This window comes from Pinus tabuliformis, chromosome 8, assembly GCF_031772625.1.
Source record: "Pinus tabuliformis cultivar Carrire ecotype Pingquan chromosome 8, CPIR1, whole genome shotgun sequence".
NCBI classification, from domain to species: Eukaryota; Viridiplantae; Streptophyta; class Pinopsida; order Pinales; family Pinaceae; genus Pinus; species Pinus tabuliformis.
In genome coordinates this window covers 909968900-909996232 of record NC_142294.1, presented here as the reverse complement: position 1 = coordinate 909996232, position 27333 = coordinate 909968900, and positions in this window count along the sequence as shown.

Sequence of the window (27333 nt, the reverse complement as noted above, 5' to 3'; positions counted from 1 at the left end):
CTAATGGGTGTTGATTCAGTTTATTATGGCTAAGGAAATTAGCAAAAACAATGGAAAAGGCTTTGGAAAGGCATGAGGCATTTATTGGCATTTTATTTATGAAAATAATGGAAATTAGGAAAAAAGGAAGGTGAAAAGTCACGGGTTGCATGTGAGGAGGAAAATGAAGGAAAATAATGGAAAATGAAGAAAATAGAGGTCTCATTAATAAAAATTCTTATGAGGATTAGTGGGCAAGACTTGATCAGTTTAGTTTTGGAGATCTCTCATTATTCTTTCTCTCTCATACTCTTGGATACTTAGAATTTTCTTGGAGCACTCTTGGAGGGTGTGGCATACTTGGAGTTTTGGAGCAAGAAGGTGAAGGAAGAGCAGGAAAGAGCAAGAGGGCATCAATATCCACAACTACAACGGGCTTTGCTTGCAGGTATCGAGTTGCGTGTATGTTTTCCTCACTAGTATTCGCATGCATGGCATATGCATGTGGGTTTTTGGTTGTGATCTATCATTGGCATGGAGAATGGCCAGGATTGACAGTGGATTGCCTAGCCTTGCCATTTCCTGGATAGCCATGGTGATTATGGGTTTATTTTCATTGTTATGATTTTGGTTGGTTCTCATGTTTCCTTAGCTTGGGTTGAGCTACTAGTCCTGGAGCCTTGGTTGGACAAAAACTCTAGAGCCCTTGGTGGGTTGAGTTACTAATCTTGGATCCTTGGCTAGACAAATGCTCAGGAGCCCTTGGTAGGTTGAGTTACTAGTCCTGGAGCCTTGGTTGGACAAATGCTCTGGAGCCTGGTAAAAGTTATGGGTTGAGTTACTAGTCGTGCAGCCTTGGTTGGAAAAGTGCTCTAGAGCCCTAGAAGGCTTGGGTAGAGACCGATCTAATGATGTTTTTGTGATGTTGGACCGTGAGGTGGAATCACTATTTGATGGGTTGAGGTGGATGGCCTCTAGAAGCCCTAGATGGTTTTTTGTTGATGTGTTCTATGGGATCCCACATTCATGCTTAGAATATGGCATGGGGGTGAATGGCTGAAGAGAGATTTGGCTCAACCATTCTACCGTTGGGTGGAACATGGAAGTCCCATCCCGGGTTTGGATTTTGCATAATTAATGAAAGGGTATTTCTCCTTGTATTTCTGTGAGCATTTAATTGATGGATTATATGTGGTCTATATGGCTGTACTTTCGTGATTATTTCTGCTGATGTTATGTTGGTTGTGTATGTATTTTATGACAGTAGCCATGTGTGGCTCTCATCATGTTTTTACCTGTAATTGAATGATCAATGTATCTATGACTTAATGGATGGAATGGTAGCTAATGTGATAAGGAGACAATGCTTCATGGCGAATCTTAGATAAGTATAAGACCCCTATGCTCAGATATGTTACTTACACCTGTAGGTTGCATATTTACTAAGTGTTTGAAAAAATATCTGTCATGGCTAGTAGGGGTCTAGTCAAGGTCTTGAAAAAGTATTTGCTTTAGTACCGTCATTTCCATGTTATTTTATTGATTCGAAGAGATGGTTTAGTTCTGAGTAGTTACTTGGGCCCTGGGCCTGAAAAAGTGGCTCAAATCCCGGAGTCGCTAGCATAGCACTGACAAATTGGGTCTTTGGTCATTGGCAGACAAGCATATGAGAGTGAATTTGGGCTTACAGTCGCATGCATGCCTTGTCATGGGAGTGAATTTGGGTTTAATCCATTCAAATTTTAGGTTAAATTAGGGATTGGGCACTTGGAGTGGTGGATTAGCTCCTAGGGGTCCGGAAGCACATGAGGGAGGTCTATGTGTTGTGTTTCCATTGATTCAATCCCCTTAAGGTTACCTAGGAGTTTGAATCATATCATAGTAGCCTCTTGTCAGATGTTTACCTTGGGTGGCTGGTTGCTTGGGTAGATGTGGGAGGAGGGTTGTTATAGAGTGGTATCAGAGTGTCGTTGCACTCTCCTTGGGTTGTGTGTTAATCATGCTTTAATGTTGGTTTCATATGTGTTCCTTATGCATGCAGTGCATGTGCTTGTTACATTTTCATGGTGTTGATCATGGTTGCAGTGATGTCGCCATGTGTTGATAAAGTGCACATGATGTGGTTGTTGTTGTCATGCATGAGGTCATGCTTTGTGTAGGTTATATGGTCATGCATTGATGAATGGACTCTAGCTAGAATGATGTGTATATGGTTTTGTACTCATGTGTTATATGTCTATATGCAGTTTTTATGCATGTATGGTCTTGGTTATAGTTATGCATGAATAGTAGGTCAAACATGCCTTGTGAAGTCATTGTATGCAATTCAGATCATCATGGTGATATTGGTTGGTATGATGCTAACGTGTTGGCTGAGATAGAGCAGGAGATGCAAATCATCATAATGAGGTTGTAGCATTAGACTTCAGGATAAGAGTATATCATCATACAGGTAGTGTATGTTTGGCATGCAGGTATGTAAGTTAAGGATTGTTATATGCATTAGGTTTATGTACATGTTTTTGATGTTATGGTCACATACATGACAGATGATAGTTGATTAGTATAGTTACATGCACATGTGTCATGAATGATAACAACATATGGTTGTACGCATTGTTATTTTTGTTTTATGTTAGATAACTTGATGATCATGTTATATGTTGTTGATGAGTATGTTATAGGTTAACTTGTTGTTGTTATATGACATTTATCTTGATGATTAGGTTATATGTTGTCGATGAGTATGATATATAGCTTATGGTTGTTATATGCTAGTAACTTGATGATTAGGGTTATTTCATTAAGATCTTGATGTCATATGTATCATGCTAAATTGGATTGGCCTATGTAGATGGTTAGGGTTACGACATTCAGGTATGAGTCGACTTATTATGCTTCATTGCATGTTACTAATCTAGACCAATCATACATATGTGATTGCTATGCATAAATGATAAATGCTTATGAGTTTATGATGTGAACATGTTAGTTAGTTAGTGTTATGGATATTGTGATCTTATTTATGTTTGAGTTGACATGTTGTAAAGTTATATCTTGCTAACTAGATTGATTGTGTAGACAAGATAGCCTCCCCTGAGATACATTAAGGTACGAGATTTCTTATGTTGTCTATTTAGTGTTTGAATGTTTGATTATGTCATCTATTTGGTGTTTGAGTGTTTGGTGTCTATTATGTCTTCTAGTTGATTAATTTAACATGGTATGCTTGCAAGTTGGTTGAATGTTTGATTATTCACATGATACGAGTATGTGTTCCAATGATCTTGTTTTGAGATGATTGTACTAACACATATGCGTTGAGACAGTTGATATGTACTGGAGTATAGTAGGTGACAGTTGTAGCATTATGTCTAAGGACAATGATTTTACTATGAACTATGACATGATTGTTAGTCTTAGTAAAGGTTGATTTCAAAATTGATAGATATGATTTTCTTGATATTTGGAACATGTGGTTGACATGTGTGAGAAGTTGCAGGGTAACATGTTAGGTATTAGCGTGACAAGGTAACATTTGATGTGTTTATATAACTAGCAGTTGGGTGATGTGACAGTACGTAATAAACCTCGATTGCAACAAGGTAAAAAGGGTAAAAGAAAGGATTTGGACAAGAATTACTTTGGCTATATTTGGAAACCCAAATTCCAAATGAATGAGTGCTTTGCATACATGAAGTCTTCTTAACCTTGATTTTTTCTGACATTATGTGGATATGTTATATAATCATGAACATGTACTTGACAGGTATATTAGCTAGTTTCTAGTTACAAGTAGATCTGTCAAGGGAATTGGAGTCCCTTGAGAGATGGCACAAATGTGTTCAGCTACAAGGCAGAGTGATTGGCATAAGAAGATAAGGTAATTGGTGTATTGTTATGTTATATATACACTAACAATTATGTGTTTATGGTAGTATGATGTAGGGGATTGCATGGAAAAAGAAATTTCCATGAAATCTTGAAGAAGGCTCTGGTTGCGTTTCCTTGGGAACCATGGGGATTGAGTCATGGTGTTGGTTGATAGTATTGTGCTTTTGGTCTTTTGTGATTTGTTGAGCTTAATTTGTGGTTTGTTTATGTTTGGTGCAAGGCCTTGCCACTTTTTTGTGGTGTCATATTGTATTGACTTTCATGGCTTTCTTCTTAGTTGTTTCGCGTCTTGCCTTTTATGTTTTGAGTATTGGGAATTGTTTGGGAAAGAGGAAAGTTGATGGAGCTCGGGAGAGTTGTGTGGTACCTGAAAGGTAATGTAAGATTCAGATGAATATCCATAAATGAGTAAGTGCAGCGAAGGGTAATACTATGACATCCAATTGGACTTGTTGGGTCCATTGGCGTAAATGGACGATGGCAGGATAGGCATGAGAAAGACAATGAGAAAAGATAAAGTAATGGACCTGAGATGTCAGATGGCTTGACTAAGTTGGGAACGATGGTTCTCAATGTTGTGCATGAATAACGAAATTTAGCTTAACCTTGACCTTGATATCTAGTATTTATGTTGTGATCAAGATTGATTTATGTTAATGATTATATGCATATATTTATGTATGTACATTATTATCTAACAGGGTCATCATGGATCGTGATTGTTTAATGCTAATGTTTATGTATATGTATGTATGTGTCTATGTATCCATGTCACTGTCTGAAAGTGTCACCAGGAATCATTCTTGTGGAGGAATGATTGCTTACACATACAAATGACATGAAGAGGTTCCTGGTCTTACGAGGAACCAATTGGGAAGAGTAGTCATGACAAATATATGAGGTAATTATAATGTGGGTATGAGTTGATATTATGTGATTATATTATGTCTATGTTATGGACAACTTATACCAAGGGATACATTAGCAAAATGAAAGCAGTGTGGTCTGCAGTATGCTAGGACAAGCATGGATTAGACATTGGAAGCAAGGTTGCTTGGTAAAGGTAGTGTGGTTTTGGATGCGTGGTATCACTGTTGTGCATATTTCATACATGTTGTACATGTTGCATTTGTGATGATTATGCGAATGCAGTGTTGTGCATATGTAGTGTGTGTACATGTTGTTTATGCAATATTATGTACAAGGTGTTAGTAAAGATAGTGTTGTATGAATGTTGCATATTCAGTGCTGGGTATAGATGGTGCTATGTACATATTGGATATACGGTGATGTGTACATATTGTACTGTGTGCATGATGGATATGCGGTGTTGTGTGCATATGGTGCTCTGCGTGTGTTGGATATGCGGTGTTGTGTATAGATGATGATATGTACATGTTGGATATGCAGTGCTATGTACATGTGGCATTGCGTGCATTTTGTACATGTGGTGCTATGTACATATGATGTGGTGTGCATGATTGTACAAGTGGTGTTGTGTGCATGTGGTGTTGTGTACATGTTGTACAAGTGGCGTTGTGTGCAGGTGGTGTTGTGTACATGTCGTGCATGTGGCATTGTGTACATGTGGTGTTGTGTACATGTTGTGTAGGTGGCGTCATGTACATGTGATGTTGTGCACACGTTGTGCAGGTGGTTCGATGTATAGGTGGTACTGTGTACATGTTGTACATATGGTACTGGTGCATGTGTGGTATTGTGTGCATGACATGCATGTTTTTTTGAGGGCATGTGGTACTATGTATGTGCATGTATTGTGTGGTGTTGTACATTGGGTATAGATGTATTGTGTTGTGTTGTACACTAGGTGTAGGTGTATGTATTATGTTATGCACTGGATGTAGGCGTATGTATTGTATTATATACATTGGGTGTAGGTGTATGTGTTGTATGTCAGGTGTAGGTGCATGTATTGCATGGAGTTGTATGTCGTGTGTGGTCGTATGTGTGTGATGCACACTATGTATATGTGCACCTGGTTGAGGAGAAGGCACTGGGTGTTTGTCGGGTGTGGCAACCGATTCGATGTGTGTACGAAATAAGAACAAAGGCAGAAGTAAGGATCGATTAAAGGATAAGTATCAGTATATTATTTCAGTTTTATTATGCATGTGATTTATGATTCTGGTATATGATGATTACATGTGAATTATGATTCTGGTTTATGATGGTTACATGTGATTTATGATTTTGATCTATGATGGTTATTTTTTGAGCTAACCTGATGTGATATTTTTATACATGTTGATTTGGTCAAATATTTTAGTTTGACTTGTTGTGACATGAAGCAAATAGGATTGCAAATGTACCTTATTGATGAGCTACTAATGAGGTATGATGTGAATTTATTTCAATTTATTTTAAATCTAATGGAAGTTATGTGCTTGGTACAGGAATGCATGAAATGTCCGGTTGGATGATTGAAATCAACTGCAATAATTTTCAACAATGAAAGGAATTGGAAAATGCAGCAGTATGCTAGTAAAGCATTCAGTGACAGACCATTGTGGGACACTAGTACCTAATAGTGTCCATTGATTTCCATGAGCATGCTATGACCGATATGATGGTTTTGAGGCAGGGATATGCCTTGGTTTTTGTATCTTCCAATGCGAGGAAGCCTTGCCAAGGGATGGACTGCCCGAGATGGGGGTGCCAATAGAACTTGGAAGGTGAGTGACTGCACAAAAGGGGTTGAACGGATTGCCTAAGGGACTGTGTAGCAAAGAAGGGAAGGCTAGGGATGGATGTGTTTTTTTCATTAGCATTGCCAGATGTAATCATATACACTTTGGGAGTGTGTCCTGTAACAATGATCCAGTAACTGTTCACTGAGAGGACAAGTGGCACAAGATTATAATGCTGGACATTGGATGCCGTTTGAATGTGGCAGTGGATTCTGGACTTCCTATGAAGGAGATGAATCCTGGTATTACTTGAGGGTGGAGGTGTGAGCCTCTGGATTCCCTTGTTGTGGATGCAGGCATCATAACTTTTTATTTTTTCGTTGAGAAAATGTTCATATGTGTATATGTGTGTATTATTGTAAATACTGTATCGAGCTAGATTTACAAAGCTCCATAGACAGTATGGTTATTTGATAATTGAAGCAAATGTGTATGTGCATATGTGGTTATTGTAAATACCATAATGAGTTGTTTTATGAATCTGCTGTAAATGGTATGTTTGTCATGTTTTAGTAGATGGTCATTGTAAATACTGCAACGAGCTGTGTTATAAAGCTCCATGGGAAGTATGTTTTATTTTTAGTAGTCTTGTTGGTTATAGATGTCAATGAACATCGAGGACGGTGTTCCCCCGAGGGGGAGGGTTCTATAACAAGCCTATTTAAAAATCCATGTAAAATATATAAGGCCACGGTGATGGGACACATATTCCAAGCTGAATGGTGGGGGAAACATCCTAATGGGTGTTGATTCGGTTTATTATGGCTAAGGAAATTGGTAAAGGAAATGGAAAAGGATTTGGAAAGGCATGAGGCATTTATTGGCATTTTATTTATGAAAATAATGGAAATTAGGAGAAAAGGAAGGTGAAAGGTTACATGTTGCACGTGAGGAGGAAAATGAAGGAAAATAAAGGAAAATGAAGAAAATTTAGGCCTCACTAATAAAAAGTCTTATGAGGATCAGTGGGAAAGACTTGATCAGTTCAATTTTGGATCTCTCTCATTATTCTTTCTCTCTCATACTCTTGGATACTTAGAGTTTTCTTGGAGCACACATGGAGGGTGTGGCATACTTGGAGTTTGGAGAAAGAAGGAAAAGGAAGAGCATGAAAGTGCAAGAGGGCATCGGTATCCAAAACTACAGAGGATTTTGCTTGCAGGTATCGAGTTGCATGTATGTTTTCCTCACTAGTATTGGCATTCATGGAATATGCATGTGGATTTTTGGTTGTGATATGTCATTGGCATGGAGGATGGTCGGGATTGAAAATGGATTGCCTAGCATTGACATTTCCTAGATATCCATGGTGATTGTGGGTTTATTTTCATTGTTGTGGTTTTGGTTGGTTCTCATGTTTCCTTAGCTTGGGTTGAGTTACTAGTCCTGGAGCCTTGGTTGGACAAATGAACTGGAGCACAGTAAAATTTTTGGGTTGAGTTACTAGTCCGGGAGCCTTGGTTGGACAAACTCTCTAGAGCCCTGGAAGGCTTGGATATAGACCGATCTGATGATGGTTTTTTGATGTCCGGTTATGAGGTGGAATCATCATTTGATGGGTTGAGGTGGATGGCCTCTGGAAGCCCTGGCTGGTTTTTTATTGATGTGTTTTATGAGATCCCACATTTGAGCTTGGAATATGGCACTAGGTGAATGGCTGAAGAGAGATCTGGCTCAACCATTTTATGATCAAGTGGAACATGGAAGTCCCATCATGGATTCGGATTTTGCATCATTAATGAAAGGGTATTTCTTCTTGTATTTATATGATCATTTTGATGGATTATATGTGGTCTATATGGCTCTACTTTCGTGAGTATTTTTGTTGCTATTATGTTGGTTATGTATGTATTTTATGATAGTAGCCATGTGTGCCTCTCATCGTGTTTTTACTTGTAATTGAATGACCAGTGTATCTATGACCTAATGGATGGAATGGAAATTAATGTGATAAGGAGATAATGCTTCATGGCGAATCTCAGATAAGTATGAGACCCCTATGCTTAGATCTATTACTTACACCTGTAGGTTGCATATTTACTAAGTGTTTGACAAAATGCCTTTCATGGCTAGTACGGGTCCATTCAAGGTCTTGAACAAGTATTTGCTTTAGTACTATCATTTCCATGTCATTTTACTTATTTGAAGAGATGGTTCAGTTATGGGTAGTGACATGGGCTTTGAGCCTGAAAAAGTGGTTCAAAACCTAGAGTCGTTGGCATAACACTGACAAATTGGGTCTCTAATCACTGGCAAGAAAGCCTATGAGACTGACTTTGGGGTTACAGTTGCATGTATGCCTTGTTGTGGGAGCGAATTTGGTTTTAATCCATTCAAATTCTAGGTTAACTCAAGGATTAGGCACCTGGAGTGGGGGATTAGCTCTTAGGGGTCCTGAAGCACTTGAGGGAGGTCAGTGTGTTGTGTTTCCATAAATTCCATTTCCTTAAGGTTACCTAGGAGGTTGAATCATATCATAGTAGCTTCTCGTCGCATGTTTACCCAACTGAATGGTTGCTTGGGTAGATGTGGGAGGAGGGCGTTACAATGTTGTTGTTAAGGTCATGAATGGATGACTGGACCCTAGCTAGAATGATGGTTGCATGGTTATATACTTATGTGTTATGTTTCTATGCTATCATGATTATGTTATACATATTTCACACTAATTTGTTGATCTTGTAGACAAGGTATCCTCCTCGAGCTATACAAAGGTACGTTGGTTTATTGTTATTTGGTTTAGCTGACATGATATACCTTCCAGGAAGAAATATCAAATGGTTAGCAAGATGGTAGACTACAAATACTCTCCCTATGAATCAAATGAGCAATATGGTGTTGGGAACTCTTCTGATTCACTAGATACACTGAGAAGATTAAAGGAAGAAATAAAGAGTTGTAAGGCAGATAATGATAGAATCATGCAAGCACAAGAGAAACAAGCAGAGATAAATGCAGTGATACTTCAGAGCTTGTCAGATTTGTAGTGACAAGGACCACGTCGAATCAGCTATGAGCGGGAGGACAGAACTAATGGGGCATATGGTACTAGGTCGCATGGTTGTCACATGTCAGATAAAGATGACATGGTTAGAGATGGAAGATTGTTGGAAACTCTAGAGAGGAAAAGGGATAGACACAAGTATTATTCTAGTTCTGATTCATATAGGCACTATGATTGTCATCATTATCATCCTTACAGGAGGAGTGATAGGGGATACTTTCCAGATGAGTTTAAGAAAGTAAATCCACCTACTTTTGATGGAGAGATGAAGAAGCCACATGATGTAGAGGCATGGTTTCTTGGAATTAGGAAGTTCTTTAGGTTACACGACTATTTAGAGAACATGAAAGCCAGAGTGGCCACATTCAGTCTCAAAGGTAAAGGAAACATTGGTGGGAAGATTTGAAGAATGTCAGATGTATTCATGAGGATTACTTGACTTGGAGTGAGTTTGAGTGATTATTCAAGAAGAAATATTTTTAAGAGAGATACTTTGATGACTGGGCTAAAGATTTCTATGAGCTAAAGATGAGATCCATGACAGAGGAGGAGTACACTAGCAAGTTCTTGGAGCTACTGAGGTATGTTCCTTATCTCACGGAGGAAAATGCCAAGATTTAGAGGTTCATTAGTGGATTACTGGTGACATTAAAAGATAGGATTGAGTTCGATGAGCTTAGATTATTAGAGGAGGCCATTTGAAAGTTAAGGCATTTCTATGAATAATTTAAGTGCAAATCTAAGACTAAACTAGATTTCAAAGGTAATTCAAATAACAAAGAAAAATGGGACATAAATTGAGCAAGACCTCAGGGTACATATAATAAATAGAATGTTGCACCATATAAGAAGTTCAATGCATCAGATACAGGACAAGGACATCGATCTGAGGAAAAGAATAAGGGTGCAGGCTGGAAGCCTATAGAGTGTTGGACTTGTGGCAAAGATCATCACAGTAGAGATTGTCCACAAAATCAGGGTGGTAGGCCTCAGATATATAGTGCATAGAACACATACTAATGGAATGTTGGTCAAAGTGTTCCTCGTATTTATGCAACATTGGATAAGAAACAGGAAAACCATCATGCCTCTATCATTGAGATGGACAGTAAGCTTTGTGATCAAGTTATTTCTATTTTGATTGACCTTGGATCTAATTATAGCTATGTTAGTACTGACTTGGTGGATAAGTGTAGTTTGAGTAATGAATTGCATGCAGAATCTTGATTAGTGCAATTGGATATAGGTACCAAGAAGCGAGTTCACCACTGGGTAAGAGCTTGTGCATTTGATTTGAATGGTATGCCTATCACAACACATTTGAATATATTACCATTGGGATCATACAATATATTGTTGGGCATGGATTGGTTGTACCTTCATAGAACCAAGGTGTATTTTTAAGACAAAGCCATTGAGTGTGTTGATGACAATGGAGAACCAAGTGTTTTGCAGGGAAAGAACAAAGCCACATTAGTTAGGATGGTGACAACTATGCAAGCAAAGTGTAGTCGTAGGAAAGGGTGTGTGTTATTTGCAGTACACATTTCTAGTGATAAAGGTAAGGAAGTTGAGGATGCAGATGTGTTGAGAAGGTACCTAGTTCTACAACAGTTTCAAGATGTATTTTCTGAGGACATTATAGAGTTGCTACCTCATAGAGAGGTAGACTTTTCTATTGATCTGGTGCAAGGGGAAGCTCTGGCATCAAAAGCACCTTATAGGATGAGTACACCTGAGTTGGTAGATTTGAAGCTACAGTTAAAGTAAATGTTGGACAAGGGGTACATTAGGCCATGTGTATCACCATGGGGTGCGCTGGTATTTTTTGTGAAGAATAAAGATGGTACTCTCAGATTATGCATTGACTACATACAGTTGAACAAAGTGACCATCAAGAACAGGTATTCATTGCCGAGGATTGATGACTTGTTCGATCAGTTGAAGGGAGCAACAATGTTCTCAAAGATTGATATGAGATCTAGATATCACCATGTACGCATCAAAGAGGAAGAAATTTACAAGACAACTTTCCGAACCAAGTATGGGAATTATGAGTTTGTTGTAGTTCCATTTGGCTTAACTAATGCTATAGCTACATTTATGTGCTTGATGAATAGTGTGTTGCGTCCATACTGTTAGTTTTTCATAGAGAGACATTGTTCTTTGCTATGATAGTTGCATTTCATCCTTAATACATTAAGTTTACCCCATATCATCATTACATTATTTAGATCTACACCATTGTACATCAACATATGCAACTATATAAAAAGAAACAACATCACCATCATCATAAATGCAGTGGAATATAAAAGGAACAGTAAAATAAAGCATGCACACACATAGAGGCACCAGGATTTGTCTGAGACCAGGGAAAAACCCACTATGGGGAAAACCCTTGCAAATCTTCTTCTTAGATTGTCATTAAATGTTGCAACAAAAGACAGTACAATGATCCATAACTTTATCTATGAAGAAAAATAATAATGATATCTACAAAAAAATATAATCATGTTAGGAGTTAGAACCCTCATACTGATGGTTGTAATGTACTGTCACAAACTAATGTCAACTACTATATATTGTTGTCACTGTGCCAAACACTACTGAGCACTGCTTTCACTGTCAATGAGTCCAATTCATATGTTTGCAACAGAAACTAACAAATCAGATCTAAAGATCTGTATAACAGTAGAGAGGAACCCAAATCTATGAGATCACTGAAGTCAACTGAAGCCAAGATATCAAACCCTAGATCTGAAGTCAGATCTCTCTCATCCAAACTGTCTGTGTGTGAACGAAACTCTCGGGTCGCTCTCTTGAATAATGCATGCGAGCGACTGTGACTGTAGAGTTGCTCTTAGGAAGCCTTAATGCATGTGTCTGTGGCATTATACTGCTAAAACCTAAAGTCACTCCCTTATTGTTATTGTGCGAGCGACTCTAATGTCCTCGTTGCTCTGAGGATTACTCTGTGTAAGCGACTGGGGACTAGAACTTTTTGATCTACCTCTGAAGCCATAGTCACTCCCATAAGCCTCTGTACCGGCGACCAAGAGTCTATAGTCGCTCTCATAGGTTGGTCAGGGACCAAAATTCCCAGTTCTATGCTAGCGACTGAGATCTAGAAGACCCTGACCCAGAGTGAACCTTTCGCCTGAGATTTCGGATCCCTGAGCGAACTCCTTCCGTGGAATCTGTTTGAACCAAGACAAGGGAGAAGAGAAGATGTGTCCAAATGATCTTGAGGTCTCTTATATTTATAGGCCTACCTGAGGGTTCACTTGGGGTTAAGACTGACCGAAGAAGTTACTCATGTGGTTAGGGCCGACCCATTCCATAATACATTTATGAATAAAATAATTCATAACTCAACTTCCACTTAACTAGATTGGGTGATATTTAGGTCGATTTTGGACCTATCGAAAAGAGGAATCCAATGAAATAATTATCTCGGTAATTTGAGCTGTCCAAGGTGAAATTATACCACATTTTCCAAAATTAACACTATCTCTCAGCTTGGGAGAATTCCACCTACCAATATTTGTCCATATAACAATATGCCATTTTGGAATCTTCAAGTGTCATCACGGATCATATATGTCATTTAGTAATCGTGCCATGTTGTTGGATTTTTGGGGCCTAACCCAGGTTCAGTCTTATTTGCGCCAACTAACAAAACCCTAACTGTTGGCCCATTCGACAACAACCCACGTAGCACAGGTTGCAGTCTCACTCGAAGGAGTATTGGGGGATGACAGAACCAAGTTTCTACATCCAGAGGCTTGTGTGATGGATTCTTGAAGTTCTTATGGCTTAGATATACCTTTTCACACCTTTAATCCTTCCGAACAGATAACTACTGTAAATCTATCTAAACAACTTCCGATTCTTCGCGAAGGTTCCTAATTATAATTATCATGCATGAAGATTACAGATCTACTACTTTCACGTAGTAAACAAGGATTAATTCATGTAAATCATAACACAAAGCGAAGATACATAAATTTTTCATAAGTAAATAATAAGACACAAATGCATTAGATTCCGCTCAAAACAATCTTTATTAAGTATAATCGTTCAATTACAGATGTCTTTTCCCTACGTACTCAACTACAGGGGCCCATGCACTCAACTTGCAGACTTACCAGGGTCTCCACGCACTTAGCTGCAGGAGCCTTCCGCTTTTGCCTAAGGACAGGAAACATACCTTTTATGCCTTAGCACCTTTCCTTACAATAATTCTTCCCTATTAGATACTTCTTAAGACTCGCTATGACTCATTTATATATAGAATTTTCTTTATAATACCATGGTCTGTGGACCATGGGTGGGTCTCAAAACCACTCTATCACCTACCCACCTAAGGGACTAAAGCCCCTTTGACTTCTACTAGCTTCGTGCTCCACTTCCACATTTCATGGAGACTTTACATTTGTTACAAAGAGATATTACAAAATTGACCCAAAACTTGACCAAAATGACCCCAGGGACCCTATCCCAACAGGCCCCCAACACAAATTGGGTGACTCGCCCTTGAGTCACTCAGTTGGCGCAATCTTGGCTTGGGGTTTGTTGAACTCCACCTTCAAAAATTGAAAGTTAGCAGTACCCTGCACCGCGGTCTGCTGCACTTCCTCTACCAGCTTCTCCATTGTAGGGTTGTGGTGCAGGTAAATTCTTAGTGTGGACACAAACAATTCTCTAGCCCAAGAGAGTGAGCCTAACCACAAAAAAACAGTCTATGGAAAATCTCCTTAAGCTAGAATCAAATAAGAGGGCCTACCTCTTAGAAATCTATTCCGCTTGGTGATGATCCTGCTTCTTTACTCCATCTACTTTCCATTTCCTTCCTTTGAATACCCGAAACAAGCAAACAACTAGCAACAACAAACGTGATATTATACAAATTGCATTCAACCTACTTAACAGGTCAAGGAACATTAAGCCATCAAATGTAAGATAACACTTCAATGTAGGAAATCAAACAATAGTTGTATTCATATAAGTTCAGAAAGAGATTATAATCGATGGCTTGACGTTGCTGGTCTCTTCCGATGTATTCAGGTTCCCACACTTCTGCTAGCATCTCATGGATATCCCCAACAATGGAAGTTTTAAGGCCTCTTCCCTTTAGTCTCAAACCAGACCAAACACACTATTCTCCGTTAAACATAAACTAGAGAGCTACAAGCTATAAATGTCTTGCTGATTATTCAAGCTCCAAAAATACCAATACTGAAACTGGTGAAGCTTGTAAAAGGAGGGGTTTATATAGCTTGGATGGAGGGGAAATGGTTCCTCTTACCATGGGAGAAGGCTTTGTCTCTCCCAAACTGATTTCCTTGGCTCCATCTAGCCCAACCATTTGCCAGAATTCCATTACGAAGCTTCTAGACCTAGAAGCTTCGACTCCATATTTAAAAAGCTTTCGAAAAGAGGATCAACATGACTGAGAAAAGGCTTAGTAGCATCGTACGACATTAGACCTGGTTTTAATCTATGCAAATCAACACAAGGAGGAAACAGGTCATTAGCGCTGGTCATGTAAAATGGTGTAAAAGGAAGATTCTTGGGAAATGATGCAAAAGAGAATTGTTCTGCTCATGAAGAGGGACATGATGGGAGTTTCTTCATGATGGGAAAGCATGTACGATTCATTGTATAGGTCCTCCAAGATCGTGGAATAGGGAGTACAGGGACAGTGAAAAAATGTTGTGTAACAGATGCCCCCTAAAGGGTGAAGGCCAAACTAGAGGGAGGGGCAAAATGATTTACAAGTAGATGCGGGGAACCGGAGTCTGTCGTTGGAAAACCTACAAGTAATCATAGATACATATACATCATTGAAAACTCTGAAAAATGATACATGAATCGTGGTATGGATGTAGCCATCCAGAGAATGATTATGTAAATGGATCCAAGGCATGGGTGCAACCATCCAATAGAGAGGATCATAACGAAACCAAGGTATGTTCGCAGCCATCCGATAATGAGAAGGATCACATATAAAAAATCATGGTATGGTCGCAACTATCCATCTAAAAGAGACATGTATATCAACATGATCATGTCACATCGCCTCGCAACCTGCACTTATGTAATCTGAGCCCAGGGTCTTGCACTCCAACACGACTCGTTCAAAGTACAAATTCTAACATGTGAATGAATGTGTTGAAGTCGAACATGATAGAAAGTCGCTTGATTACTGGTCAATGATGTGAATTGTTAACAAGCACGAGAGAAACCACCAATAATGAAAATGGCTCTCAAGGTACCAGCAGCACACTCCACAAAATGTGAATAAAGGAATTGAATTCGAACACTCGTGAAATCACCCGATCGAAAGCCAATCATGTGAACTTGTCATCGAGTGCGAAGAACTTACCATTAAGGCACACAAGCTCTAAGGTACTGGAAGGGAGTCTCTCAGCTAGCTTCCTGGATAATGAACTAAAGTCGACAGGAAGCAACCGTGTCGAAGGAGGTCTAGGATGTATTCCACATCATCGACACGAGACAAAGGGATGCAATGATTTCAGATGATACAGAGAATCAGGAGTAAGTGTAACTATAGAAGGACTAACTCTTGAACATATCGGCGATACGACTCCGGAGTTCGGTAGCTTTTGGATCCATAGGATCAATGGTCATGATGATGTGGTAGAGATCAAATGGAAGGCAAAAATGAACGGCCCAACCTAGAAAGGTCAATGATGAAAATGAGGATATCCCAACCTGACACAAAGCAGAAAGTGTCATGTTCAAGAGTGAGTTTCCGACATAACTGATACAATTTCCCATTTCCACCCACCATTTCTGGTAAGTACCCCAATTATTTTTTATCACAAGCTTAAAGGGGATAGCATGTGCTTGCACTGTAAGTTCATCTTTCGGACGAATCTAACCTAGTAAGTTTAATGATCACTAGGAAGGAGAAGCTCATGTCCATCATGGTGACGAATCCAATGTCGTTTAATGTTTTAACGAGTCCAACAAAGGTGTAACTCAGTATCTTTTTCATATTTAGAGAGTTTGAAAAAGATATGGAAAAGAAAATCCACATGGTCCCTTTTCGTACATTTGCGTCTCTCAAGCCCAAAAGGTAGAAAATGATACTTGAAAGAACTGCTTGATCATTTCAGTCAAGGAGTACCTTTTTCATAAATAGTTTAATCCAACCCGAAAGAGGGGTAAATGTATGCTGGGTAAACGATGTTTCGCAGCCTTTAACGAGTTCAAAACAACAAGAGCTCGACAATCTTTTCATTTTTTTAAAGAGTTGGAAAAGAGCTTAAAAGTGGACTCCCCATTTTAATTCTTTTTTACGAGTCAAAAAGGGAAAAATACTCAACGATCTTTTCATTTGAGTTCTACGAGTCGAGAAAAGAGCTCAAACGTGACTCCAGTACCATCATCAGTAATTTGTCACCTGTGGCTGCACAAAAGGTAAATGCATTATCCAATTTCTGAGGCAAAATAGGTTAAAAATACTTAAAAAACCCTAGTATTTCATGAAAAAAGAATAAAACGAGCAAAAAGTACTTAATTTTTACCATTTTACCGTTTTACCTTGTGTAGAGCATTTTTCACCCATTTATGCCCTAGATTTTCAGGAGCAGATTGCGGGAGATTTGGGAGGCCATTCGACGATCCGTCAGGTGCAGGTAAGATCCGAGACCTTTAGCTTCATTTTCATGCTTGTTTTTCCTATTTTTAACCTTTTTTTGGATTTCTTGAGGAGGATTTAGCAAAAAAAATTTGCCCTTGGTTGGCGTGATTTTCAGGCACAAAATCACGCCAATCAGGGGTTATTAACACTGTCAAGCACGTTGTCAGTGCTACTATTTTTAAAATAGTTGTATCGACGCCGTGAACATAAAATTTTCAAGCTTTTGCCCAATTTCTCTGATTTGATCCAAATTTCTCTAGCCAAGGATGATTATTGACTTGATTTTATGGTTTTTGCAGGGAAAACATCGTGAAAAATGGTTGATTGGAAGGAACGTGAGCATGAGGACATTGACACACAAGCAATGGCAAACCCAAATTTCTTGAATTCCCTGAGGAACTATGGGCTCCTCAAATTCTTCCTCACACTAGGTCTGCGGGCTCAACCTGAATTTCTATGGTATCTGATCAGTCTCTGGGATGTCAATCAGGAAGTTTTTATGATCCGGGACCAAGAACTGGAGTTGGAAACTTCTGACATTTATTTCATCATAGGATTGTCCTGAAGAGGGGAACCAGTCAATCTATATGGGTCCAGGCCTATTGGGGCAAGTGTGAACATGTTGCTCGTAGAACACTGCCCAGAAGCACTAAAATAAAAAAGCAGCAAGATAGAGATCATGAGTGTTCAGGATCTTGTGCTGAAAGTGTTGCTGTTGACCATCAACAGAGTGGCTGGGGCTCAAGCACAACATGAGTCCAACAAGTCGAAGTTTCAATATGCTATCGACTGTACGACGCTGACTATCTTCAACTGGGCAGAAGCCATGAAGGTAAACATGAAGCACCAACTATCAAAAGCCAAGGCAGGAAACCTAAAGCAGTTCTACTACGGTTCCATTCTAGTGACCTTCTTTTTGGAGCGGGTCCCGCTATTTCACTACCAGCTTGCTGAGGTGGAACCACCATTACCACGAGACCCACAGACAGTCCGTTGGAGTGCATTGATGCCTAGGATTAATGGGGCCTACAGATGTCATATAAGTCCACCTTCTTCTCGTGGCTACACCGACAAATGATCGTAGTAGAGGATTGGCCCTATAGCGGTACCAACTTTTGCAGTGATCCAGATATGTCGCTCCCAGAGGGAGAAGATTATGACGATGGAGGTAAAAACAAACAATTTTAATTTTTAATTTTTTATTGTTTTTTAAATACATGCATTCATGACATTTCGATTTTGTAAATGCATATGTGGGACCAGAGCATCCTGCCAGGATGTCCCCGATTTCCAGGCGCGTTGCTCGGTAGTTCGATATCGCTCCTTATTAGGAAGGAAGCGATAATGAGGAGGAGATCGCGCGGAACCTCGAGGGATTGACCCATGATATCCCAGAGTATGCCAAGGTGGGTGACATCCCACGCCAGTATCAGAGGCACATAGTGGGGGTATCATACCGGATCCGCTAACTACTGACTCGTGTAGTAAGAGTAGTTATGTGCTACCATGAGCACCATGTTGATTAGTTCATAGGTCTATCATTCTACATTTTTGAGGCATGCGAGCCACGAATGTATAAGGCCTGTGAGCCACAGATGTATTTGAACACATATATTATTTTTTTGGGTTTTGATGTATGAAAAACATTATCGACATGTGTATATATATATATATATATATATATATATATATATATATATATATATCTATATTTCATTGCTTACTATGGTACAACGTTTTGTTTTTGATCTTTACATGTTTCGCAAATGTATATCCAACACATAATTAGCTAATGCATCTGTCAATGTATTCATATGTCTAGGAATACGATGATATGTAATGTAATTAAAATTTCTCTCCAATAGATGAATACGCAAATACATTCTCAATATCTGAGGGTTTCTAATGGAATATTGCCCGTTGAGTTGAAGAACAACAAGTTGCAAATCAAGGTTGACAACCAATTCTTGGATTTCAAGAGCGATAGCTTCTGACAACAATTCGATAACTATGTTGTACTCAACAATGTTACTAGTTGTTCGACCTAAACAAATACCTTGAAGATCAATCAACTCACCATGGGGGTTATAAATGGCCCATGCCATAGATGATATATTCTGGGTACTACGACAAGCACCATCAAGGAAACCGATTTGAGGAGACACATACATATGTAAAGCAAGTAGAAACATAATAAGCAGGAAAGTTGCTTGCAAAAAACACACCAAACCACACTGCACAAAAATGAATCACACACTATTGTACAAAATTATCCATGCAAGATGCCTAGGCATAGTAATTTTTGAGATAAAGCCCATTATGGGGCTTGTCTAAGGGATTTCCCTCATAATAAGTCAGCTCATAGGCCCCTTTCTGTAACACACGTTTAACAATGTAGGGCCCATGCCACATGGGTTCGAACTTGCCTGCCCCTAGCTTATCATTAGCCTGATCATACAGAAGAACCAAATCACCCTCAGAAAAAGCTCGAGGAGAGACAGACTGATCAAAATGGGACTTGACCGCTTTTTCTGTGCTTCGATGACCAAAGTAGCAAGATGACAAGTCTCATCCAGTCATTCTAAATACAAGAGGCGCTCTTCCTGAGGTGAGGTCTCGTGGAGAAGTTCGACAGCCAGCTTAAGTGAGGGAATTTCGCACTCAATCGGTAAAGTTGCTTCCAAACTGTAAACTAGCTGGAATGGTGTGAATCCAGTTGCGTCTTTGGTCGAGGTTCAATAAGCCCACAAAGTTGAAAAGAGCATGAGATGCTGATTTGACTTGTGCATCCCAATGGTGCGCTAAAGCATCGTAACCAAGACTTTGTTCACAGCTTCAGCTTGGCCATTGGCCTGAGGGTAATAAGATGATGACGCAAACCCAATGTAGAAGTTAGCTCAACCATCATGTAATCTTGAAAATGGGAGCCGTGGTTGGTGACAATGGCCTGAGGCACTCCAAAACCTAGAAATAACGTGATTGAATAGAAATTGAGCCACCGTTTTACGTCCGCAAAGTATGTAGGCATCACTTTAGCCCATTTGGTGCAATAATCCACAACAACGATAATATAACCATGCCCCCCAGCCAAACGAGGGTTACATGTCATATAGTCGATGCGCCATTTGGCAAAAGGACCAATGGTCATAACGGGGTGCAGGTGAGCGGGTGGGGAGTGCATTTTTCGCTGATAAATTTGGCACTCATGGCATTTGCCAACATCAAGGATACAATCCTTGAAGATGGAGGGCCAAAAATAACCAGCGCAAAGTATTTTTTGAGTAGCAACATATCTAGATAGATGACCGCCACAGGTGCCAGAATGGCAGTCATTCAAGACTCAACCTCCTTGAGAGTGAGACAGTGGCTAAGAATTGAATCAACACCGATGCGGTATAAATTATATCCAATGATACGGTAAGGTTGGGATTGATGCCGAATGCGTCGACGATCATCCTTGGTCAACGTAGACTGGAAGGTGGATATTTAGAGATACACAATGATATAACCATACCAGGGGTTGAGAGTGCTAATCAAGAAAAGAGTCTCGTCCGGGAGCTGCTCATCAGCACCAACAGGAAGAGAAGCAGAGGGAAGGGAGCAAATTAACTCAGCAAAGACTAGATATTTCTTAGATTTGGCAGTAGTGAACACCAAATAGAATTCTTAGAGGATGACAATCCACTTCGAGTACTTGCCCCCCAACAACTAATGAGTCAAGATGTAGGTCATGGGGTTGCATTCGAAAATCACAGTGGTAGTGCGGAGAAGGATGTAATGTCGAAAGCGTTGAACAACCTATACGGAAACCAAATCCAACTTCTCAACATGAGCATAACTCATCTTGGTGTCGATGAGGTTGTGACTGAGGTAGTAAATAACATGTTCATTGCCTTCATCATCGTCCTGTACCAACACCATAGCTATGGTACTAGATGTTGTAGCTAGATAAAGGAAGTAATCGTGATGATAGTTCAGAGGGTGCAACAAAGGATAATTTATGAGGACAACTTTTAGGTCATCAAAAGACTTTTGGGCAACCTCATCGCAAACAAATGGGGTTCCTTGCTTGAGCAGCCAGGTGAGCCTTGAAACTAGCTCAGTATAGTTCGATACGAAACGATGAAGGAAATTTGCATTTCCCTGCAGACTCTGCAGTTGATGCAACGAAGAATGCGGGGATAAATTAACAACGCCCTCCACTTTAAGAGGATCAAGGTGAATTCCTTCTTTCAAAATGATAAAGCCGAGGACTATCTTCCCTTGATGGGGAAAACGAATCACACAGAAAAAGGAGGAGACTACAACATGCATGGCATGGGTCCAGCTCCATCCGAATAGAAGATTATAGTTAAGATTAGCGTCAATGATCTCTACTTTGACGTGTATTTTCTTGCCCTCCAAAATAATGGAAAGGTTGGGAAGGACACCGAATGGTCACGAATCACATCCATCAAAAGCTTCCAAAGTGTTAGGGGATTGGTTCAGAGTAGGAGAACCAATTTCCCTCCAACAAGCGACATGCATCATGCAGGTAGGAGCACCTTCATCAATGATGGTTCTATGAATGGTTTTCTCATTTATGATCACTTGAATGAGAAAGACAATCTAATGAGGTAAATGTGGAACATGGTTTTCCAGATCAAAACAAATGAGATTAGAGTCAATTGGATCAATACCCCCAATAGCTAACAGTAATGATTTCCAGAGAGGACAACTTTGAAGGACCTCGAGAGCAGACATAGCTGATGACGCTTGAGCCAAATCTTCAACAATGTTATAATGTTGAGTAGCTCGAGTGTTTGGATTGTACGAGGACTTTCGTAGCACACGTTGAGAAGGTGGTCAAATGGTAGAATCAGGATTAGGTCGCTCTATATGGAGAGGACCAGAACTGGATGGGGTAGTAGAGGAAGGGGTACCTACTTTCTCTTTCCTTGCTGACGGGGTAGGAGTTTGATAATATTTTGACCTGGTAGCCATGTTAATTGGTGTATTCATCATGAACACTTGTGAACCTAAGGAAGCGGATGATTGAGGCTAGTCTACCATTTGGGTATGCTAAGATGGAAAGGGCTCTTTCAGGACAGCTGGGGTCCCTTTGAGCAAACGACTAACTTCAGATTGTCTAGGAAAATCCTTAGTATAGTGATCCTCCTCACAAATGAAGCATGGATATTTGGGCTTCTGTTGGGAAGCATCACTAGTAGAAAACTTAGGAGGACCCTGTTTCGAGGCATCGACTTTACCCTTTCCTTTTCCTTTCTTCTTACCTTTAGAGGATTTGTCCGTTGCGGTAGACTGGACATCGTGAACCTCTGAGGTTTTACCAGGGCCTAGTGAATTGTGAGAGGAATCATTCAAAGCAATGTTGGAGACCAAATTTTATTTGGAAGAAGATTTTGCGGGGGTCTAAGTCATTGAACCAATTACTCCACCAAGAGGAGGTGTAGCTAGAGACTTAGATGTCGTTAGATCAGATGATGGTATGAGCGCATCGGGTAACATATCATATAACATGCCATATTGTGAATAGATGAGGTATAGATATTAGGCACACATGATGGCTTGCTCCTCAGTGATGCATCCACCCATAGCAATGTCCTCAGAAATTTTGTTGACGAATGATTTGGTGAACCACTTGGTCAACAATTGCTCAATAATCTCAAACTTAATCAGGCGGCACCTACGTCTCCATTCATGGATGTGATCAGAGATGTGGGTCGCAGTGTCTTTCTTGAGCGACTTTAGCAGATGGGTGCTAGTTTCATAGCGAACTAACAACTAGAAATGTGTGAGAAAGGCCATGGCAAGAGTGTTAAAGTCATGATAGGTATTTTGAGGTAGCTCGATATACCAATTAGCTGCAACACCTGTAAGAGTTCATTGGAAAAGTCGAAGACACATGGAATCATCAACGTAGGAATTCAAGGAGCACCAGAGGTGATATGCTATCATGTGGGCTTGTGGATCCTCTTTCGCTTATCCTTCAAATACTGAACAATCGCTCGGGATCTTGGATGGAACTGGATGCGAGTATGGCGAATGAAGAATCAGGTCATTTGTGAATCTAGATACATATGGCAATTCCAGTGTAGCCAAGAACAACAATTGGATATTGAAAGGCATTTGAGGTCGATAAGCGGACCCAACTGGTGGGACCCATCCCTGCTGGTAAGGATTTTATCCCCATAGTGGAGGGTTTTGTCCATACGGCATTTGATTTTGCCTCCACTGTAGGTTACCTTGCCCGTAGGGAGGATTATGACCTTGAAAGCCTTGAAATTGTTCAACCACAGGCTGTTGATAAGCAACATATGGGTTAAAAGGCTGTTGAGCCTATTGGCCTTGGACATATGGATTTTGCACTTGATGTCCTTGATCATAAGGGTTTTGTACCTGTTGCCCCTAGACAAAAGGATTTTGAACCTGCTACCCTTGGACGTAAGGATTTTTCACTTGCTGCCCTTAGACATAAGGATTTTGGACCTACTACCCTTGGAAAAAAGGATGTTGAACCTGTTGCCCTTGGACATAAGGATTTTGCACCTGCTGCTGCAAGACTTGACCCAGACCTTGCCCTTGCAAAGATTGACCCTGTTGATATGAGTATAAGGGTTGTTGCTGCCAAGGTTGACGTTGTTGCTTCAAGGGATGACCCTGCGGCTGTAAAGGTTGTCCCTGTGGTTGTAGAGGTTGACCTTGCGAGGACATAGGCTGGGAGGATTGCTGCACATACCGCACTTGCGACTGCATGGTTTGCTGCAATAGTTGCAAGGGTTGCCCCTATGGTTGTTGCAGTTGCCCTTGCTATGGAATGGATGGCCCTTGTTGCTGCGAAGGTTGCCCCTGCTGCTACAAAAGCTGTCCTTGCTACTGCAAGGGTACTTGAACAGTTCTCGAAGTGACACCTTGAAAGTTCTTGAACTGTATTTGGCCATATCTACTAGGCGCGATGGACGAACCAGGTTGGACATAAGGTCTAGGCTCAGGGATGTAAGGTGAATTAACCATCGCTTGTGAACCATATGGAACATAAGGAGGTTGGTACTAAACTTGAGCCATATTTGGCTACTGGTACTAGACATGACTTGATCCAGATAGACCAACAAGGTTCAACTATTGGTACTGGACATTACTCGATCCAACAGGACTAACAGGGTTTAGAATGGCACTCGAAGAGGGCTAGTTCATTCCAACCATTTGAGCTTGTGAGCCACTCACGTTGGTTGTTCTAGACATCATAGAAACATTCAGACTTTGCCCCCCAGGTGGTGGCATAGTCTGTCCACTTACTGGAGGGATCGAAGAAATGAAAGAGACATGACTCGAGACCGTTGGTTGAACCAGACGGGTTACTTGGACCAACAAAACAAGAGGATTCGGAACGGTGGGTTGCACCAGAACTGAAGTAACTCCAGAATGCACCATCGGTTGGGAGGTCGGGTTTTGAATGAATGGAATTGAGGTAGGCATAGTGCTAGACACCTAGATATGGTTATGATATAACGATGAGGCAGTAAGCATACCTGAAACCAACTAAGCTAAAGTCACGTAATTATGTGGTAACTCAGGATTAACACTGGTTGGAATGCTTCCTGTGTAAGGGAAACCTTCAGGAGGGAATGATATTCCTTCTCCTCGAATGTGCGTGGAGTGGAAACCTCTAAATGACCTGGAGAGGAGACTGGGATTTCGCCTTATGATTCCATGGGTGAAAACAGGCGATGATGGACTACCGAAGATGTTTGAGGGGACAATTCCAAAGGAATACCTGGCTGATCGTACAAACTATACGGATGCTGCAGTGATATCACAATAGGATCGAACATAGGATTCAAAGGATAAACAACCAATATAAGCTAATCTTCAGAAGTCGGCGGTCTCTCGGGACTCTGGATAGGATTATCCAAAGATTCCGGGCCAATGTCAGAAAGTAACCCAATATCTGAGGGAAGGGGAGGATGAGATGACAAAGGTTGAATGCTCAGAACAATTCCAAGTTCAACACCTTGGTCCTGAAGTGACTACAACAGTTTAGGAAAAGGCTCCTCAGATGATCTTTCAGACAAAGGAGAGGAAGAGGAACTAGGCAAACCTGATGGTTCAACCACGATGATTTTGTCTCAAAAAACTAGAAGAGGGAGATTTATTCCAAGGCTTTAAAATTTATTTAAAGGTATAATCATGATGTGGTCTAGAAAAAGACTAACAGGAATGTTATATGATCATGGGAAACAAATTTTTAAGACACAAAAACAAACTTGTGCTCTTTCATGTTTTAAGAGTCGAGCAAGAAGCAAAGGTGACTCTATCACTTTCGGTTTGAAATGAGCTCGAAAGTACAAGCACTCGGATGATACTTTATATTTAGGGAGTTAAAAAGATCAAAATTACTACTCAGGATAAGCTAGGAAAATAGGATTACCAGGTAAATGTGAACTGTAGAATACCTCCCAGTGAACCGAGAAGTATGGGTAGGCAATCTCCTCGAATGCTATGTTTGGTGTATCATGTCTACAAGGTGGCAAACTCGGCTTCCTATGGATAAAGGATTTCAACTTACTGGGGTCTCCATTTATATACGTGATGGTACAGGGAGCACAAGTCCATACTAGCGATGTCTAGTGTCGAAATGAACGACAGCTGCTAGGTTTAAAGACATCGGAACATGTCTCTAGCCTAGACATTCTAAATGTGATCGTTAGGTTTCAAATGCGCCTTAGGTTAATTGAATACATTTTAAAGTTTATCTTGAAATTATGTCTTGGTTTTCAAGCCTTATTGATGTGACTCAAAAAACTCCTATATGTAGCTAAATGAGACAAGACCCTTTCAATTCAATGAATTGTTTATACTAATGAGAGTAGAAAACACACTCAATGCAATAAACAAGTAATTGAAAGAAAAATGACCTTTTCACTAATTCGCTTTTTGAAAAGAAAATGATGAAAAACTCTTTCCAATTCCTATCTTTCCTATCAAACGCACTTCAAGTAGTCCTTTCACTAGTAAAGAGAATTCATTTCTTTTCCAATGCAAATGATGATGCAAATCTAGTCTTCAGTGATGCTAACTAATGTAACATATTGATCCAACAAACTAGAATTATGTATTTCAATGAAATGATAAAATGAATCGTTCACAAACACTTCAATGAAATTTTTTCAAAAAAATCAACCTCAAGCAAATGCAAAGCACAAAAGAGAATTCCTTCCAAAATAATGATGCAAATACTCAACCAAAAACAACATGAGCAATGTGATCTATGCCTGAAAATAGATGCTTGATCGACAAACGAAACTTTTCAAACTTGTTAAATGGAAATCAAAGCAACAAAAGGACTAAAAACGAAATGTAGGGAACAACTTGACTAACAACTTGACTTGCTAAGCAAACAAACAGGTGAATGGATGACGACCTAGATGCCCTAGGGCTACAAACCATCCAAGGAATCAAGAAACCAAGTGAAGAAAAGGTAAACCAAACAAGCATATAAACCAAGCCAATTAAGCTTTCTAGTTAGGGAGAACACAATCAAAACAAGCTAAGAGACACAAATCAGAAGGGAAAGACACACTGGTTATGATCTAGGGGAAACCTGATCTTCACCTATAGGAATTGACACGACTACCTAATTGACAACAAGCACCAGAAGGGGGTCGGTGCGACTGTTTTAAAGAAACTCACACTGATCGACGCGACTATCTGAAAAATAAACGCGCTGATTGAGGATTCAAGGAAAAAAATTAAATTTTCAAAGGCTAAAACTAGACTTGCCACTGTAAATTTCAGACTTAGAGCAGTAAACCAGGAAAAGCATAGAAAACTAAAGGGAAATGGTGATACTAGAAAAGTTCACACAAAACCATAAAATGACAATCAATCAAATAGAAGAATTGGCTCCCCTGCGGAGTCACCAATTTATGGTGTAGGTAAATTCTCAGTGCAGACACAAACAATTCCTCTAGCCTGAGAGAGCGGGTCTAGCCACAAACAAAAAATCTATGGAAAATATCCTTAAGCTAGAATCAAATAAGAGGGCCTACCTCTTAGAATGCTATTCCGCTTGG